Below are 21,303 nucleotides of genomic sequence, written 5' to 3' on the forward strand. Positions count from 1 at the left end.
GGGGGAGAGGCCACAGGGGAGGGACTGCGGGAGTTTGGCCGGCCTAGGGAGGTTGGCTGTGGGAGGTTGGCTGTGGGAGCACGCTGACCACCAGGGGGCAACTCCTGCGTTAAGTGTCTGCCTCCTGGTGGTAAATGCATGTCATAGAGACCGGTCGGCCAGTCATTCAGATGCCCAGGCTTTTATATATAGAGATATTTATACATGACTGAGTTTTTTGAAGATATAGATTGTTCCCTCTTTCCCCCCACATATACCCATGATTTTATCTCAATCATATGGTAGACATTAAATCAGTACTTAATGAATGAATGAACTGAACAAATCTAGAGCCAGAACGAGTCCTGTGGGATCACAGGGATCCATTAATGGCTTTAAAACAGAGGAGTTCTACCTTATAGTTCCATTTACTCCAACTATAGGAGTTGTGGATAGATTTAAGAGGAACAAGGATAGAATGGAGGAGGATATAACTATAGTTTAGGCTAGATATGCTAGCTATGGTCTGAACAAGATATCTTACATTTGACAGCATGGAAAAAAAAAATAGAGAGGCAAAATTAGCAAGAGTGGATGCCTGGGTGGATGGAGGGTAAAAGAAAGATGTCAATGATGACTCCTCTACCTGGTTTGATGACAGTCTGATGATGGTGTCATTCATGTTAATAAACAATAATAATAATAATAATAATAATAATAATAAGAGTAGGTTTAGAGTAAATGATGACAAGTTCCCTATTGGGCCTATTGAGTTTGAGGTGTCTGTTGGACATTTTATCAGGATTTTCAGTAGACTGAAGACTCCTTGAGTCCAAACCAAAGGAGAGGCCAAGTTAGAGGTAGAGATTTATAAAACAATTTGAATTAATGGTGTTAGAGCTCCGCAGGTAGATGAGAACACCCAGTGAATACATGTGAGACAAGAGTAGCGGAAACATGCCCTAATCCCCCCTCTCCCCCCCCCCGTACCCAGTGTCTTGCAGCAGGGGGTAGGGGAGGCTGGGGGAAGGTCAATGGGGGGGGGGAAAGGAGATATATGTACTACCATATGTAATACTGTAAACAATAAAATAAAATAATAAAATAATAAAATAAAATAAAAAGAGTAGCAGAAGCAAATATGGAGTGATGCTCAAGTTTAGGAAGGATCAAAAGGGAAAGACTCCCATGAAGTACAGTAAGGAAGGACTGTAAGAGGAGGAGGAGGAGAACCATGAGAGAATAATATCAACAAAGTCAGAGGAGCAGAAATACTTAAGAGAAGGGTCTCAAGTTCCAAAAAACTACAGAGTGGTACAACATGAGAAGGACTCAAAATGCCTCTTGCACTTAAGAATCCAGAGGTGGTTGACAACGTTTCAATGTCTTAATGGGAACTGAAGATTCATTGAAAGAGATTGAGTAATGAATGGAGCATGAATAAATGGAAGCATAGAGTGCAGTGCACTTGGCAAAGAAAAATACCCCAAAGGCATTAGCCAGGGCTTCCTTTCCCTCCACCAGAGAAGGAAGCAACGAGTCCATGGAGGATTTTTTCCTTCTTAGAAAGAGGATGATATTTATAAACTCAGAGAACAAATAAAAGAAAATAAAAATATGAAAGAGAAAGAAAATTAGTATTGATTGAAAGAACAATATGGGGTCTGGGATTGGAGTATCAGCTATTGGAAAGTCAAAGAAAAATAAGAATGTGTCCATGGATTTAGGAAGCCATAAGCTGGCAAGGGAGAGAAATCCTTATCTCCCAAATTGCAACACAACAAATTGAGCTGGTTTTTAAAAAAATAATTTTAAAATTATGTTTTTATGATTAGAGAGAGGATAGGAGAGAAAGAGCAGGAAGACAGAGAGAAACATCTATGAGAAAGAAATAACCATAGCCTGTCTCCTGCACATCCCCTATGGAGGATTGAGCCCACAACCCTAGCAAGACCAGGAATCAAACCAGCAACCTCTTAGTGCATGGGTCGATGTTCAACCACTGAGCCACACTGGACAGGCCAAACTGAGTTTTACTGGAGACCTAAATAAAGTGTTGGAATGAATGAGGGGGAAAGTAATTCAAACAGAGCCCAGTTCAAAGTTTCTCAGGGGTGCTGAGGTTTCCCTTGGGCTCTAATGGTTCAGTGGTAATTTCCAGCGGAAGGGAGAAAAAGGACTTCATGGAAGACATTTCAGTTAGTGGGACCAGTGGGAGCAAAAGGCACCAAATCGTGCAAACCCATGGCTCATGTGCAAATCAGTACATCGGATGCTGCAAAGGACACACAGATGAGTAAGAAAAGGATGCTCTTCCTACCGAGACGTACTGCAGAGCCCAGAGCTGGCACTACACCGGTGCTCAAAATATATAATAATTGTTCAATAAATAAGCAGTGCTCCGCTGAGTTGATGGCTCTTAATTCTTCCCTGTGGCTAACCTATTCCTAATATTCAGTGGAGCAAATAAATAAAACACTTATGTTTCCATCCGAACCTAAACTTCAACGTTTACTCATCAAGAGCTCTGACCCTCAGCTTGACAGTTTCTACCAGGTCACTAAAGAAAACACTTGAAAGGCTCCTGGTGGGTGCATTTGGATGGAAGCTCCTTGGACTTGGATAGTTTTGTGCAATGGGTTCTTTTTTTTTTTTTTTTTTGCAGCGCTTTTTAAATGATGAGACAAAAGGACTGCTCCCACTGCTACTTGTCCATGACAATCATGGAACCCACAGCAGAAAGCAGGGGACACACTCTGAATATTTAGGCAGGTGCTGGGTTGGCAGACACAGTTTTAGAAAAACATGGTCACTTTGGATACTGTAAGTGCCCTCTTGCGCCCGCACTCTTTCAAGACACTCCTCATTCCATCCTTGCATTCCAGGAAGACTTCATGTTGCAAAGGGACCCAGCTCCCATCTGATCGCAGAGCCACTGTTAAGATATGTAGGGCAGGGATGTATACCTCTCATTCCACAAGTGAGAAAATAAACCTTCAGCGAGATAACACCAAGTGAATTATTTAAATAAAACACACATAATTCACTTAGCCCTCAGGATAAGCCTCCAAAGGTTTGTTTATTATTCCCATCTAATGGCAGAAAAAACCTGGTCCAAAAGATGCGGTAATTTACTTATGGTCTCACAGCTAGTGTGTTATTCTGTTTTGCTTTTTGAAACATCAGTCCAGTGTGAGTTTGGTTCTCTGTTGCTACCAACACACAAAGGCATGGCAGATAATAGTGATTTTTTTTTCAGCACACATCTGCAAACCCACATAAAACTTGCTCAGCTAATGTTACTTCATTAACCCTTCCGTGGTGCTTGCTTTGGGGTGTTCCTTGGTAAGCATGTGCATGGTCAAGTCTGTCTTCCTCTATCACCACTATCTCTTTCCAACACTCTCTAAGATCTGAGAGCTGCCATGCTGCTACAGATGATCTCCGGTTCTATTAATGCGAGATTCAACCAGAGATACAAGGGATTCAAAAAACAAAAAAAGTGGGCACAGGCCACTTCGGTCAAAATCACTAGAGATGCTTAACAAATATTTAATCTTCTGGACCCTTCAGCAGACCTACTGAATTGCAATCCTTAGCAAGAAAGGTACATGGATCTGCATTTTAAATCAATGCCCCAGGTGAACATTATGTACCCTCAAGTCACATCTTCTTCCCACATCCTGGCAGGGAAGGGAGATGGGCAGGATCACTGAGGCCATTGCCTAACACTAAGAAATGCCTCGCAATTGCTGGAATGTCAGATATCACAATAAGCTAGAGCCAAGGTCCTTCCTATTGTCCTTCAAATCCCAAATAAAACATAATTGTGCTGTCTGATTTGTAAGAGCTCAACCAGCCGCATCTGTGTGACTTTTGAGAAAGCTTCGTCAACCCTCTGAGCATCTGTTTTCCTACCTGTGTTGCTAGATTTGGAAACTCTAGATCACATGTGTCAAACACAAGGCCCGCGGGCCAAATCCAGCCCGCTAGGCCTTTCAATGTGGCCCGCACCGCGCTGTCATCACTGCACTCCGCTGTCAGTTTATGACATTGTCAGTTTATGACTGTTCAGTAAACCATTCGACCCGCGATTTAGGCTGGATTTTATATTTTGGCCCCTTCTCTGATTGAGTTCTACACCCCTACTCTAGATTAATAATTCTAGCCACCATTTTGAGTCCTTTCTATAGTCATGACCATGAGGAACACAATTAAAGGACATTTAGTGAATGATTGGAACCGTGTCAGGAACTGTACAGATATGGCCTCAGTTGACTTTCACCACCACCGGTGGCATAGGTGTGAGAGATTAACGGGCCCCCAGTAGTCACCTTTCCCTGTGACCAGGCACTTTGACATGAGGTTCCCCAGAACTTCTACTAAAGAGGTGAAAGATATCCTCCATTCTTCCCGCTGAGGCTCACCACCATCAGTCCCTTTGGCTCTTGGAATGAGGCAGGAGTGATGGCTGCCAGTTCTGAGCCTCAAGAGGCCCCATGGGCTTCTGCACCACCTCCTGCGCTTCTGCTTCTGCCACAAGAAGGATGTGAGTGGTGTTTCAGAAGGAGGATGAAGGACGTGGAACAGACCAACCCACTAAGGTGCCTCAGTCCCCCAAGCTTAGGGAAGGGCCCCCTGCTGAACCTGAGGAACAAGGCCGATGCAGGCTAGACCAGCAAGGCTGGTGTAGACCAGCGGCCCCTCGCTAACCCACAGACATATGAGCTGGGATCACAGATGCAGCTGTTTAAGGCCACTGAACTGGCAGTGGTGGTGGTGGGAGGGTAGCTAGCAGACACATGGTTCCCATGTTGGTACTGAGGCAACAAGGTCAGTGAAGGTCAGTCATTTGTCCCAAGTCACATGATGAGTAGTTAGAGCCGGAGCTGTGATTTGATTCTAGGCCTCTCCGTAATGTAGGCTCCTCACCTCCACACACTGACAGTTACTGGGCTGGGGACTCTGGTCCCCAAGCCAGGTTATCTTGAAGCTGGTGAGTCCCAAGCAGTCTCTGCTTTTAAGACACATTTTCTCCTTGAGACTTCATCAGAAATTCAGATGGTGAGGGCCCAGAATCTGCAGTCTGAAAACACTCCCAGATGATTGAGTGCATTTGCAGGGATGACTGGCCCAGACTGGGACTAGGAGAGGAGGGCCCCCGGTCCTATAAGAGAGGGGCACTGGGGTTCACTGAGTTCTCTCCTCGCAGCCCGTGAGTGTGCAGGGCACTCTAATCCGTCTCCGCATACAAAAAGAGGCTGCAGCGTTCAAACCAGAAAGGAACATAGTGTTTCTTCGGGAGCTGGAGGAAATAAGAAAAAAAAATGCATCTTTTGGATGAAAGGGCCCTTAATCTTCAAAACACAAACCATTTTTCCATACCAAAGCCCCTTCAAGCCTAGGAAGTCTGCTGAGGCCGCAAGTCAGGCAAACAGCTTGTGTTTTGCAGATTAAGGAGCCTTTGACCCAAAGGATCCATTTTTTGTGAAACTTTCAAGAAAACCACTGGTGTATTTCTGGCTGAGACAGCCCCTGACCAAGGCGGCTTTCATGCAGTCCCAGAGGAGGGCTGCTTCCGGGCTGGGGACCAGCCGAGCACACAGTAGGCAGGGAGGTGAAGGAGAGAGCTCCTGAAAGACAGGCTTTGCCCCCAAATGCCACACCTGCTGCCATGCTCCTTATGGAATAAACACAACCTGGAGAAATGGAAAGTCCCCGTTCATGAGAGAGGCCCAGTGATGGCAAGCAGCAGGAGAGGCGCAGGCCTAGCAATTTAGCACCCTCAGGAACAAAGGATTCCATCTGATCCCACACTATGGGCGGGGACAAAACCGAGCCCTCACTTCATAACAAGGGACTGAGTTCCTAAGACTTGAATTTCTGAGTCTGAGATTCTGCAGACATGTCTCCAGCCCCTTCCTGATTGGACCGCAGCTCTCAGGCCTTTAGCTTGTGGAGGATCAAAGAGAGGAGGCCTTGAGGTTTACCAGACAGGACTGGGTTGGGTCTAAATTCTAGCCCCCGGCTAGTCCCTCTGCAGAAGCAAGATGGGGTAACATAACCCCTTGTCTTGGGAACTTGGTCTCTGTACTTATTAGAATCAGGATGGTGGGCTCCGGTGATTTCTCCCAAATTTAACATTGTTTTGGTTTATGATTCCATACTGGTACAAGAAAGAAGAAACTTATGTATCACTAGAGAGAGGGGGGGTGTGGGGGAAAGAAGAGAACCATGCTCACTTTTGCTTTGCCTTGGATGCAGGGAAATAATGCCAGACGAGAGAGAGTGTGAAGAAGTGGATGGATGTGATTTGCCTAAGCCTTAGGAAAGCAAATATTACTGAAATGTTGGCTGACCGCCCCTGACTTCTGAACAGAAAATGGCTTCCAGATACACGGTGGGTGCCCAGCAAGGTCTGTTAGTCTGAGTGATGGGTGGCGTATGCTGCTGGAGAGCAGAGAGAAATGATCATGTTCTCGTGTCAGCAACCAATAGAAAGATGTGTCCCAGGAGCAGGAGAGAAGTCACCAGCTCAGCCTCCCCCCAAAAAGGCTCAGATCACTAACGCAAAACCAAAAGGGCCCCTGGAAATGGTTAACCTGAGACTGAGCCCAATGTCAATGTGCAATGCAACGAGAGTCAGTCCGTGTGATCTGGGACAAAGCTCATCCCGTCCACGGACCTTCGTTTGTCCATGTGGGAACCAGTGCGAAGTTTTAAATAGTTTCTAAGGGTCTTCCTGATGCAGGCATTCTATGGCATTCTATGATCCAATACCAGTGACTTCCATTCATTCAAAGGGTACTTGTGGGACACATTTCATGAGCCAGGTATCGTACTAAGGGATGATGTAATTGACATGCATGACCCTAAATTTGGCTGTCTGTGAGATTATGGACACTCCCCTGAGGTGGAGAAGAGATCTGGTCTGCTCTCTCAACGAGAACCAAGTCCAGGTGCTTCATTTTAGGGAAAAGGAAGCCAAGGTTTGTGTAACGCCCCACAGCCAGTTATAGGTAGACACCAGGAATAAAGACAGAGCCTTCGTGCCTCCTCCTGCATACTGTTCTCTACTCCTAGCATCTTCTCCTGTTCCTGCAGGCATTGATTTATTTTATGTATTTATTTTTGTAAAGATTTTGTTTTGTTTTAGCATATGGGCCATTTCCAAGTGAAGCCAACTTCCCCGAATTCAGCAACTCATTACTTTGAGAGCAATCATACTACAATGTGTGGGAGGGATGGAGACATTTGGGCGCTTGGGGGACACCTGCAGAGGTGATGGCAAGGGTGGGAGCTACGTGCAGGAGGGAGCAGTGCGCTGGGGCGCAAAGGGAACGGGAATGCTGCAGTCATATGCAGAGACGGAAACAAAGCAGTTGTATTGATTTGAAAGGGAGCTCTGGGGCGGACGCTGACAGCCTGGGTCTTCCTGGCAGGTCTGAGAGGCATACACACCCACGGAGGGTGATGGCCATCTACTCTGTATGCAGGGGCTAAATTGCTTGGAATCAGGGCCAGGTGGGATGTACCCACTGGACAAGATGAGAATGAGAGTGGGAGAGAGGATCTGCAAATGAAAGAGGAAGGATCTCTCTTCTCAGATTAGTATAATATAAAAGAAACCCGATTGAAGGGGGCTACAAGGACAGGTACCCGATTCTATGCAAATGGGATGGGACAGGTTTCTCTTTAAAAGAAGGACTATGGGGACTGAAGGGAAAAGGCCCAACCTCTTCCCCATCACCATGGCTCTCTTCCTAAGCAGATTTCCTCCTCTCTCGTCTGGACCTCTGGACCAGCCTCCTAATTCATCTCCTGAACTAACGCTTCCCTTTTAAAGCCTGGCTGGAAATAGATGCTTACTAAATGTTTGATGAGCAAATAAACAGCCTCTGACATGGATATCACCACATCAATAATGATGAATTTTTAGCACATCACCACTTCTTCATGTACACTCAAAAGCCCAGGTCATAAACAAGAGGAAACGAGTGGCAAGGTCTGCAGCCTAAGAAGGGAGTATGGGCTCACAATCCTGTCTGGGACAGCAGGCTGTGTCCATGTGGGAATGACATCTCTAGGCTGCCACTCACCTGATTTCTGGGAGAAGCCGGAAATCTAGATTTCTATATGAAATCTAGATTTCTATATGAAATCTCTCCATTTTTAAGCATGGACAAATGGTCTTCCCCCTGACAGGTGAGGGTCAAATACAACACATCCAAGTGCATCTGTTTGTGATTCTAGTCTTACAGGAGCAAGTCCACATACCTTAATTAAACACCCAAGCATCGCTCCTAACTAGTTGGATCCTAATTCCCTAACCTGGCTTTTCCTTCCTATGCAACAGTATGGATAACCGTGGTTAAGTCCAATTTCCCATCACTTTGGGAAATATACTGCTGTTTTGTTAGGTGAGGAACATTTTTTCTACCTGTTTTGTACCATGTAAGCCGTGGCTCCTCCACAAAGTCTTTCTTGACTTCATCAGCCCCTTCTCTAAGTCGATAGCTAGGAAGGTATATAACTCTCCTTTTCCTTTAAAACATATACCATCACTTCATGGCTACAGAACAGGATCCCACAGTGGAAAAGTGTTTGGCTGGAAAGCTGAGGTACCTAGGTTCTAATCCTGGCTGCCCCCCACCTGACTGTGTGGCCTTGGGCAAGTTAACGCCTCTCTCTGAGACTCAATTTCCACCACTTTGGAAATAAGAATATTGACTTCAGCAGTTTTTACAGTGGGTTCATAGGTGGCCATGATTCAGGGAGGGATATTGAGGTGTAGGCGAGCTCTCCAGGCCAATCTTGGAAAACACCAACTTCTAAGGCTGTGCCTAGTTTCTGACATTCATTCAGATTGTGGGGCTAGGTTTTTTGTTATTTTTTTGTTTTGTTTTGTTTTTGGTTTTTTTGCCTCTGCTATTAGACTGGGCTTTTCTTGAACTCAGCTAAGCCTCGCTGACCATTTATTATGTAGCAGACACTGTGCTCAGCACTTTCCCTGCATTTGTTTATCTCTTGTCTCCCCTGAGCTCCTAACCATGGTCTATGTACAGAGTGAAAGACACGAGGAGAAAAGACAACTAGGAGATGCTTGGCCCTTTGTGGACACTCTCTGATCACCTTATCCTGCATCACTTTCAGTTTCCAGAGTTCAGTGTCCTCTTCAAAATATAAGAAAGATTGCTGGCTGGTGTGGCTCAGTAGTTGAGCATTGGTTTGATTCCTGGTCGGGGCACATGCTGGGGTTTCAGGCTTGCAGGAGGCAGCCAATCCACAATTCTCTCTCATCATTGATGTTTCTATCTCTCTCTCCCTTTCCCTTCCCCTCTATGAAATTAATTAATTAATTAATTAATTAATTAATTAATATATCTGGCTGGGCAGTTATAAGTTCAATCCCACATTGGGGCACATGCAGAAATGTACAGTAATCAACCAGTAGGGTTGGGAGGAGCAATGAAGTTGATGCCTCACTCTTCTCTCTTGTTCTCTTTCTCTAAAATCAATAAAGATTTTTAACAAATAAAACTTTAAAATGACTGAACTAGAAGGAATCTTTCAACTCAAAAATATAAGAAGAAGGAGAAAGGGAAAGAAAATAAAAGTAAGAGAGAAGAAATTAGGGATTAAATTTTTAAAAATGAGACACTAAATAGAGGGGGAGGGATAAAGAAAACTTTACCTCCTTTTTTTTTTTTTTTTTTTTTTTTTTTTTTTTTTTTTTTTTACCTAGACAGCAGCTTCTAAAAATCTTGTTTTCCTCTAGGGCAAGAATAGTAAATATATTCTTCAAAGGGCAGACAGTATTTTAGGTTTCATGGACCATACTGTCCATGTTTCAATTACTCAGCTCTGCCACTGTAGCATGAAAGCAGTCATAGTCAATCAGTACAAAATATGCATGGCTGTGTTCCAATAAAACTTTATTGGCAAAAACAGGTAGTGGGCCAGGTTTGGTCCCTCCCCAAATACCTTGTCCTCCAGAAAGGATTCACTTCCCCAAGCCACCCTCTTGGGAGCAACCTCAGTTTTTCCATCCAGACGAGGACCCTGGAGCTGTTGTCCTCTCCAGAGATGGCTCTAAAATGTTTTTCCTTATTTATTTAGAATTCATACCCATGTACGCCCTAGACACGGCTAAAGTGATATTACGAAGTTAAATAAGATATAAATCAAGACAATTAAAAATAAAACTGGAGCAAAGAACAGTTAAAAGGAGTGAAGGAAGAGATGCTACCGGGCCCCTGGGAAGAACTAATTGATCTGGATTTAGTTTTGAGGTCCCTGGCAGCTGAAGTAAAGTGAAGTTAATTGGCCCCCAAGGGGCACAAATCCATGAGTAGGATCTCATTAACATCATCCCTCCACCAGTGAACAAAGAAAGGCTGAGCTGAGAGGGGTGACAGTGTGCCTTACCCCCAGGAGCAGGGAAGGACCCCAATCCAAAAGCTTCCTTTTCTCCAATCCAAGAAAATCTTCAACACATCACAGTAACAGAGAGAAAGCACAGGCTCTGAGATAGTTGGACTCTGTAGGCCTCAGAAGCTGAGGGACTTGGCTGACACTCCCCATATCGGACTTTCTGATCTGTCAAATGAGATGCTCACCCTTGCTTACTTCACTGAGTTGTTGGGAGAAGTGAAATTCTCTATGACAAATGCCCAACCAAAGATGGGAACAGAGAACACATGATTCCTGTTAATTCCTCCTACATAACTGTTAAATCTTTATTAGATATAGCTTTTTACAAATTATCTGTATTGACTTTTAGAGAGAGAGGAAGAGAGGAGAGGGGGGATGAGGAAGGAGGAGAGGGAGAAGGAGAGGGAGAGGGAGAAGGAGAGGGAGAGGGAGAGGGAGAGGGAGAGGGAGAGGGAGAGGGAGACGGAGAGGGAGAGGGAGAGGGAGAGGGAGAGGGAGAGGGAGAGGGAGAGGGAGAGGGAGAGGGAGAGAGAGAGGGAGAGGGAGAGAGAGAGATTGTGAGAGCAGAACTTTGATCAGCTGCCTCCTGCATGCCCCCTATTGGGTATTTAGCCCAAAACCTGGACATATGGCCTGACCAGGAATAGCACCAGCAGGCTTTGGTTCACAGGATGACTCCCAACCAACTGAGCCACACCAGCCAGGGCAGACATAGCTTTTAAAATGGATATCAGCCCTGATATCATCTGTCTCTGTGAACAAGGGAGAGAAAGTAGGTAGGAATCACAGAAAAGGCCACAGAGAATAGGGAGATGATGGTTCGAATGGGCGTTCCAGAGACTCTAATCCGTGCCTCCCTTCTGGATGTCTCGGTAGCCATAGCATAGCGACCTCTCTTTTATCCCCTTCTTCCATGTCTCAGTCTAGAGTCCAACCTTTCACTACATTATCCAATCAAGCCTACTTCTTGCAAACCGGATCTCGAAGTATGTGAGGACCCTTAGCAAACTCCTAGAGTGAAAGAATTCAAGGGCTGAGAAGATGCTACAGCCCTCAAGTCCAGCATTCCAGCATTTTATAGAACCTGGGCTGTCAGCGCTGACTGGAAGAAATGTGGTTTTGAGAGACCTTATTATTCCTTAACGTACTAACTCACATAGAAAAAAAAAAATCCCTTTTTAACTCTGTCTCAATCCTGATTAAGGCAGAGAATGGTTCAATTTGGTGCTACTACATCTTTAGCTTCTCTCTAACATTTCCAAATATTCCTTTTCAACACAAAGAAAGCAGGCCTAAAGATTAGATACTTGGGCAGGCCAGGGGAGAATATGGCTGAATATAGAAGCGAGACTCTAAACTAGAATACCATTGCACTGTTTTGTTTTAATCATCTTATTTGTGCAGTTATACCATCTATTTGGCCAAGGACGTTTTAAAAAAAGAAAACAGTGGTAGTGATAGGAAGTTTTCTTGTGAATTATGCTAATAGTAAAGCTGAGTGGAAGTTAAGGTGGCACCTGGAAAACTGACATTTCAGAAACATTCACAAAAAAACAAGACAAAGACCAGATAGTTGCCTGCACAAAATACCACATAAGAATATGGGCTTTGTAGCCACATCAGCCTTAGTTCGAACCCCCAACCTGCCAGCTACCACAATCACCGTGGGCGTATCACATCACCCAGCTAAGCTTCTATTGGCATATGCACAGAATGGGGGATCTCCCTTGCCTCTGTATCATGGCCTGAAGCCAGACCCAGAGTTAAGATGTTCAGCACTTGGGAGATCTCTAGACATGAGACCAGTAAGACTCCACCTATGGGTGACTGTCAAATTGGGAGAAAAACTAACTCCACGGTATTTGTGAAGGCCTGAGATTCCTTTCATACCTATTCCTAAAACATGACTATCATTACAGCACTACCCAAAACTGGCCCCAACTCCCCCCTTAGCCCCTGAAAATCTATGTACAGCATCAAGCAAACAACATACTAGAGATAAAGCACATGGTTCGGGAACTGAGACATCCCCAGTTCAAATCCCAGGCTTGCCTGTCATCAACTATGTGACCTTGGCAAGTTTTTGCTTTATTCTCTCTGCCTCAGTTTACGTACGGATGAAATAGTGATTAGTACAATCCAGTGGGCCATTGCCCAGATCAAATAAATTAATGCATGTGAAGTAGCAAGCAGCACGCCAGGAATACGGGAAGGGAGCACTATCAGGGCACATGTCACGCTGAGTTGCCCCCGGGTCATTCAGCACAATGGTCCTCCGGCTGCTGTGCTGTGTCCAGGACGTGAGCCCCCAGGTGTGACGGGAGAAGGACCCTCTGCTATAGAAAGTGCAGATGCAAACAGATCGCTCCGCACTGCCTCCGGGGAATGAGATATGGAGTCAGCGAAGGGTGAATTTTAGAAGAACATCCGATTAAAAGCACATCAGTAAGAGCAAACTGGCTATCTGGGTCACGTTCTTCAAGTCATAAACCCTGAACTTAACAACGGCTCCTTTTTCCCGCCTGGCACCACCCAGCCTTTCCCCCCTGCTCATCCACTGGCATTTCCCACATTCACTGCATTTACCTTGAACTTGAGGGATCTGACTTTCCCCAGATGTGTCCTCCCACTGACAGGACCCTGTTTGAAAGCCGCCTCTGACCCTCAAAGGAGTTCTTAAACCTCAAAGGCCACCTTTCGACATTTAAGATCTGGCTCCTCGTTCTTTATCTGTATCTCTGTGGGGTAGCTCATAACCGGGTCAGTGAATTCTCTCTCCCTCCCTGGGTCCCTGAGAGGTGATCCTGAGACGCTGTTACCTGCCCAAGGCTTCGCTGGCTGTGAGGAGGGATTGGAATGTCCCTCTCCTGCCTAGCCTCCCTGGCTGCCCCCAACCTTCTACTCAGAACTAATTATTCTCCCCCGAAGGTCTGGGCTGGTTCAGACCTCTGCATGTTCCCACCCCATGAAATGCTCTTCCCGGATGCCTTCCTAATGAGCTCTCACTAAACCTAAGGCGCCCAGCTTAAGCATTTTTCCTGCCCCTGCCTCACCTCAGAGCCCAACCATGAAGGTGTCCTTTCCTCCAGAGTCCCTACTACGTGTCGGGGAGTCAGGACAGATGAAGCTAAAGGGAAGGGCACGGCAGTCAGCAGACCTCAGTTTCTTCCCTATCCTGTTGCTATTCTTTGATTCCCTTGGGCAACTTGCTTAACATTCCTGAATCATTTTCTTGTTGGTAAAATAGGGATGAAAACTGTATTCTGCCTCCTTCAGAAGGAGGCCTGGAAAATGAGTTGAGACAGTACATACAAAATGTTTTAGTACTGTGCCTCGCACATAGCAAATGCTTAATATATACATTATTATTACTATTATTATTATTATTATTTGGAGTATATATATATACATGTTCACATTCTAGCACTCTCATAGTATTCTCTATAGTATTATCTGGTTAATATTTATCTTTCTCTAGAACTGTAAGCTCCTTAAAAATAAAAGTCGTACTGTCTTGCTCACTTTTATCACCAGCACTTAGCACACAGTAGGTGTATGATTTATATTTATCAGTGATCCAACTCCAGACAGAAAGGTATTTTTTTAACCACAGCCTCTTGCACAAAGAGGAGCCTTTCCATGCAGGCTCGCTGTGTAAACAGGTGAATGTATGAACATACATATGGACTTCCAAGACGCTCTAGTTACAATGCTGGCCTGATCCCCAGTGCTGAGGTTTTGAACAAACCCCCACCTCCCACTTTCTCACCACACATTCAACCTCAAATGCCACAGCCACCATACAACTGTGCAGATGGCTTTCTTTTCCTAAAAGGGGTTCTCAATCAGATGATCCTTTCAGCAGCCTCTGCTCATGCCTCATTTTTTTTTTAAACTCAGCCCTTGCTGTGGCTTATCAAGATCCCCCAAGCACATAACAAACAGAGCCTAGACTTCCTGCCTCCACCCCACAGTCTCCTCTCATAACCGTCATGTTCCAGCATTTATTTCCTCTCTCTGCACAAAAATAAACAAAAAAGAACTGTTGACCAACTTTGTTGAAAATCAGCAAGAATCTATGCAACATCTTGGAGCAAGGTATTATCCAGATGGCAGCCTAATCTCTGGCAACAAACAAAATCCAAAGAGCCAGACGCAGCCCCAACCTCTGTCTTATTGAATATTCACAAACACACATCTGATTCCACGCATGTCATGCAGAAGCCTTTTCCAGATGGATCCCGTCTTAAGTGCACTTGGTAATAATTCCAGACCCCAAATAACACTTGAACAATTTGAGTTCCCTTCATTCCACTGTCAACATTCATTTCATCTTTTCATCAGCCCCCTTCTGAAAAGAAGGGTCTTCATCAGGGTAGTGAATGCCTGGGAGAAGGGAAATTCTATTTTGGGGTATCACTACCAAAAAGAATGTTCCATCAGATGCAATAGTGTCAATATCTTCCACCTTAAGAGAAAGGAACAATCTGACTATTTCTTCAAAGAAATTTCTGGAAAGAGGAACTAGGTGGCTCTACATCTTTTCCATAGGTTATATCAGCTTTGGGGCCATCCACTTCACAGCTTCCTTCAGCAATACCATGCTCATCCTCTAAGATTCCTCTTCATGGAGGCTTTTCAACTTCTCCATCTGACCCACACTAGCTTTCTTGAAAGTCTTATTGACTTTTAGTTCTGAAGTTGATGTTAAGTGACTTCCAAATTTACTCAACCATCAGGCTGTTAGGCAGGAACATGCCCTTGGTCTTCGGCTCCAAGTCAACCTGGGCTCCCAACTCCGACATTTCCGATCACGTGACCCTTTAATGATGAGATTACCATCTACTAAGCATTCCCTATGTATCAGGCACTGCTCTAACATCTTAATCTCAGTAAACTCATAGAATCTTCACAACAATTCTATGAGGCGTTTATTATACACACTTTATAAGCAGGCTGGTTCCAGACTCTGAGCCCTTCACCACTAACTCACTCAACTCTGAAGTCTTGACTGTAAGCTTCATATAAAACTGAAATTTACTTACACTACCGTGTATGTTTCACTACATCAAACAGCCCGGGACATAATGCATGTGTGATTATTGGGAGATTCACTTACATTATCACACATTTAATGATGACCTACCATGGGCGAGACATTACCAAGGTATTACAGGAGATGATAACATACACAAAGGTATGATAGTAGTGTTCTGGAGTTGAATTCTGGATGAGAAACAGACTTATTCTGTGTGACTATAGCATAAGCATCAGTCTTCCAAGCTCCATAGCCAAGTCAAATTTATAAAACCAATTTCTTTTGGACCAACATGAAGTTATCAACGTATTCTTGTTCTAGAAAAGGTCATTTAACTAAACAGAAGTTGCAATTACTATTACCAGTGTTTCATAAGAGAACATACACTTTACCCAGCAACATAAAATAGGGAGGGCATAATCTCAAAATAAAAGACTGCTCCTCACATTTAGACACATTTTAGACCAGCATTTAAGTGCCATCAATCTACAAGTCTTGACCAAAGGATAATAGCATAAAAAGGCATACAAAAAGGGAAGTCCAATGGGCAGGGATGATGGCAATAGACTGAGGTGGAACTAAGGAATGGGGACCCTCGCATTTGTAAATAGAGAAAGAGACTAAAAATATCAGTTACTTCACACCACAGAGGATATGACTCTATGGCTCTTCCTTCAAGTATTTTTTTTTAAATGCCATGAAGTATAATTACAGGACAAAAAATGAAGTGTATGGGTTGCTTTATGGCCCTTTCAGTTTTGGGTTCTGTCTCTGGTGAATTGCCAAGGAAGGCAGCTTCAATTACATCATCCAGAAAAATCAGGTATCTCCTGACTTAAGAACCCACTACAGTCACTGTGCAGGATGTTAGTTAACAGAAGCCTGAAGACCTGACTTCCTCCCAATTTCCATCTCTTGCTATGGGTGCACCAGGAAGTTACCCACATTCCTCTTTGCTCCAAAATGTCTCCCTTTAAAGGTTGAAATTTTACCTGAAATTCCACAATCAGAATGGCTTCTTTTTAGACTTCTAAGAAAATCTCTTACCCTAGGAGTAACCGTAACTGCTACTTGCTCAGCCTCTCCCTTTTTTGCAGCTCCTTTCCAGAGCTAACCAGAGATGCCCGCAATGCCAGTTTGCATAGCAAAGAGAACAAGAGCAGACACTACAGGCAGGCAGGCCTGGTTTGGGCTCAAAACAGTGGAGCCTATGTCATGCCAACTCCTTTAGCCTCGGTTCCCACATCAGTCAGAATGGCACCTCTTCCACAGCCATCTTCTTTTTTGAACTTTTGATGACATGATTAATGTAAATCATTAACACAGTGTCTGCCGTAAATATAGGGACATTTTTGGTAAAATGCAACCATCATAATTGTTTTCTTGTTTTGGTGTGCTGAGACCTATTTCAATGTGGGATGGGGAGGAGGGTGGTGGTGAGGCTGCTATGCCAACCACAAGCAATGCTGGACACCAGCTGGGTGTCCTACAATTCAACTCAATTCTGGCACTATCTACCCAGAGATAGCGACAGATCCCATAGGCTAAGGGCTCAGTCCTCTAAGAATACCCCTCCCTTCCCCAACACTTCAGATACCATCTGCAAGCCTGAGCTATCCCCTGTGTTTCTGACTGACAGTAGAGATCAGAGGTTCCCAAGATTCCCTCCTTGGGTTTATTTAGCCAGGGAAGCTCACAGAACTCAGGAAACATGTTTACTCACTAGATCATTGGTTTATTATTAAAGGATATAACTCAGGAACAGCCAGAGCTGCATAGAGCTCAGGAAGCGATTCAGAGAGCAAGGTCTGAGGAAAGGGCATGGAGCCACCATTCCCTCTCCAGGCATACCACCCTCCCAACATCTCCTGGGGTTCATCAGCCTGGAAGCTCTTAGAACTCTGTCCTTTTGGGGTTTTTACAGACGCTTCATTGCACATGCATGGTTGGTTCACTCATTATCCACTGCTGAGTGATTCAACCTGCAGCCTCTCTCCCTTCCCCAGGTCAGGGAGGTGGAGCTCAGAGTTCCACCCCTTCATCAGAGGTTGGCTCACTGGCAACCAGCACCCACCCCCGTTTTTCTGAAAACTATTCATTAACATAACAAAAGACACCTTTATCTCTCTCATCACTTACAAAATCCCAAGAGTTTTCAAAGTTCTGTGCCAGAAAGAAGGATGCAGACCAAATACACATTTTTTAATATAAATCACCCTATCAGATTGGGTTACTTCCTTGATTACATCTATGATGGCTCCCTCCCACCTCTGAATGTCAACCAGTACTAGTAGCTGGTGTCACCTTACCCCATTATAAGCCACGCCTCTTCCCAGCATCTCTGCCTTTGCTTTCTGAATTCCCTGCAGATGTTTTCTGTATGTCCCAATCTGTGTTACCCCTCTGTCACATTCTCCCAAGCCAATCCCTCTGCCCAGAATGCTCTCCTACCCTGTCCCCATGCCAAACCTAATAATCCCCTGAACTGAATATTGAAGAATCCCGTGGTCTCTCAGGAAGAGGAAACCACAGCCTATGCATGCCTCCATGCCAATGCTTCTCACACTGTCATACAAGTGGGCTTCTGAAGCTTACGAACTCGCCTCATTCACACATCATCAGCCACTGCAGAGCAGGACCTGGTTGCATGGTGCTCATCCAGCCACCTCCCACAAATAAATAACTAAATGAAAGAACAAACAAACAAAGAAACAGGAGTATATATGAGTAGTATGAGTGCAGCACTCCACACTTCGCAGAGCATTTGGGTTTTGGTGAAACTATTTGATTCTCCCAACATCCTGGGGCTTTCCCAGGAAATGCTGACTCAGTTTTGAGTGATTTGCCAGGTTCAAACATGGCAAAATAAGGACTTGAATTCTAGTGCTCGAATGCCTAGTCCAATTTCCCTTCCATAACAAACACTGTCCTTATTAAGGACTTATTAATATTTTATTACAAAAATTATGTAGGATCTAGCTTAGAATAGGGAACAAACAAAAATGAGATCAGAAATTATGTTTCCACTGCAAAAGAAGAATGAGAAAAACAACAACTAAATGTGGGGTGGCCAACATACACAGGGGAACAGGCTGGCACCGGCTGGGTATTTGGGAGAACCTTGGGTTTGGGCAAATAAATGAAAATCAAAAAGATATCTCAAACAGATTTTTCCAATTTCCTGATGTCATTTGATGGCCAACCCCATTTCCTGCACTGCGTTCCTTGCTACAACTGAAGTTCCAGCCCCTGAAGAGAAGCCGAGAGATTTCTGCAAATGTTTTCTCTTCAACAGATGGAGCCGAAACCGAGAAGCGTTACAAGGAAGATGGATCGGTGCGTCACATTTGCAACAATAAAAATACAACACCGGTTAAAAGCAGTCGCAGTTAAATAGAACCGGGAACCCAGGGTTGGCTTAAATCTTTTCTTAATTAAAAGTGAAGGAGAATTTCAAAGTTCCATTTCAGCCCCTTAGAGTGTCAGTGCCGTGAATTCAAAATGTTTATGTGGCTTGGCGGGGTATCAGACTGCCTGAGATTTATGCACGTTCAGATGGGAGCCTGAGAAAACCCCAGCACAGGAAATTGTGAGGGGATGTGCAGGGGAGGGGGAACACATGGGCTGAAAACCTGGGTACAAATCCAATCTCTCAGATGCACTAGAGCTCACTCCGTTCACACTCCCCTGGCCCCCAAGACCAGGCATATAATTTACTTTGCTGTATGATTATGGTTTCAGCTGGTGTAAAAATGTTTACTATATACATATCCACATATTTACATACCCATGCATACAACGAAATGCATGTGAAAAAAGAAATGCATGCTTACCCACATATCCATGAGCATCAGCGTGCACGTGCATGTACACACACACACACACACACACACACACACACACCCTGCAGTCACACCCCTGCATACTCAAATCAAAAACATATAAACAAAAAAGTCTTTATAGAGAGATTCCATTTCAAATACCAGCCCTGATCGCTTTAATTCTGAGAGTCTTAGTTGACCCATCTTCAAAATTCTGAGAGCCTTAGTTGACCCATCTTCAAAGTAGAAACTGCAATGCCTACAATGACTACTTAGTTGTAAAATCAAATGTAGCAGCATCCATGAAAGCACTTACTTCATTGTCAGAAACACAGTAGATGCTCAACAAAGGTATGCCAAAAGCCACATTATCTTTTACGTATCTCACCTATTCATGAGCACATTCTTTTCCACATAAGTTTATCCACATATGAATGCCGATAGGAATTCGTGAATACATTCAAATGCAATTGCATACTCATGGGGGAAATACCCAAACTCACACTGTATAGGAGCAGCACATATACACACATGTAAACACATACACACACACATACAGCATCCATGTCATAAAGCAAAGAGCTCTACACACCCTAAACACTTCTTTAAGCCAGGTTCTTCCTATACTTGTCAAACTATGCCATTCAATCAGAGGTCCTGTGAGAGAATGTGGACAGAAAACTGTTATACCCCAAATGGGTGCCACGTTAAATTTTTTTTAAATTCTTGGCAAAACAAGCCAATACTTCAGAGGAAACATCAGCAAGGATGCAGACCAAAGAGTGCCCCATGTGTATGCAAGAGGAACCTCTGAGGAAAGAGACAGGAAGACTGAACACCAGGAAACCCCCGCCCCCTCCCCCATACAAAAACACTTCTAGAAACTTTATAGAAGCCATGTAGAAACATCTATGACTACTAACCTTCTGGAGCTTACAGCTCAAAGGAAGGAGATCAATATTTAGGAGAATATTTTCCAAAATGACAGCATGGCTAATATTGGCCCCCATGAATAATTACAGCAGGGATGGTCAGTGAGCAAAGTCATTCATTCCTACCTTGCTTCAGCTTTCTGTTAACATAAGTGTTGGTTGCAGATGTCAGTAAAGTCAACAATTATTCTACCAAGAAATTGTACAATATTCAGAAACTCCACCTGTATTTTTAATGCTACATTATTAGTTTCTATGAACTGGGCACGAGGGTGGACCAGATAATCATAAAATACCATTCTCTTCTAAAACACTCTAATTTCATGATTCTGTGATTTTTTTTAAATTCTGTGATTTTTAAGATTTGGTAGTACTACTAAGATTTAATTTTTATATTCTGTGGATATTATATTCTATGCCTCTATAAGATTCTAACTCTGAGTTTTTATTATTCTAAGATTCTCTGATTCCAAGCTTTGATAGTTATTAAAATTCTACAACTATGATTATCAGATACCAACATTATAAGAATCTGACATCTTGAGCTTGCAATTCCAATGCCTTGGTGCAAATGTGTTTCTCAGACTCTTCCCATGACACAGATAGAACCTAAATAAGGGTTAAAGCATCTACACTGGAATCGGAAAGACAGAGTGGTTGTGAAAAGAGAGAAAAATGTCCAGTAAGAGCCCCTGTAATATATCTCAAGGCTTTCCGAACACCTGATCTAGTACCATCTTCCTCCTGAACTCCACTCCATGGCCTAGAGTAGGGGTGTCGAACTCAATCAGAGAAGGGGCCAAAATCTAAAATCCAGCCTAAATCGCGGGCCGAATGGTTTACTGAACAGTCATAAACTGACAATACCATAAACTGACAGCGGAGTGCAGTGATGACAGCACGGTGCGGGCCACATTGCAAGGCCTGGCGGGCTGGATTTGGCCCGCGGGCCTTGTGTTTGACACATGTGGCCTAGAGATTGAGAGTATCTACTGCTAGGATATAGGTGCCACAGGGGCAAGGCTCAGCTGTTGCTTGCCATTTCATCTCCTTTGTCAATACAATCTAGATGGCGCTCAATAATTATTGAGTAATGGGA

The 21,303-nt window shown here is 44.1% G+C and overlaps 1 protein-coding gene across 3 annotated transcripts in view; it reads right to left on the reverse strand.

Annotated features, from left to right (window-relative positions):
* Nucleotides 1–21,303, reverse strand: part of BRINP1 (BMP/retinoic acid inducible neural specific 1) — a 149,559-nt gene that overhangs the window by 115,525 nt on the left and 12,731 nt on the right. The gene's annotated exons all lie outside the window — the stretch shown is intronic.

This window comes from Pipistrellus hanaki (genome assembly GCF_964339955.1).
Source record: "Pipistrellus hanaki genome assembly, chromosome: 11".
Classification (NCBI taxonomy): domain Eukaryota; kingdom Metazoa; phylum Chordata; class Mammalia; order Chiroptera; family Vespertilionidae; genus Pipistrellus; species Pipistrellus hanaki.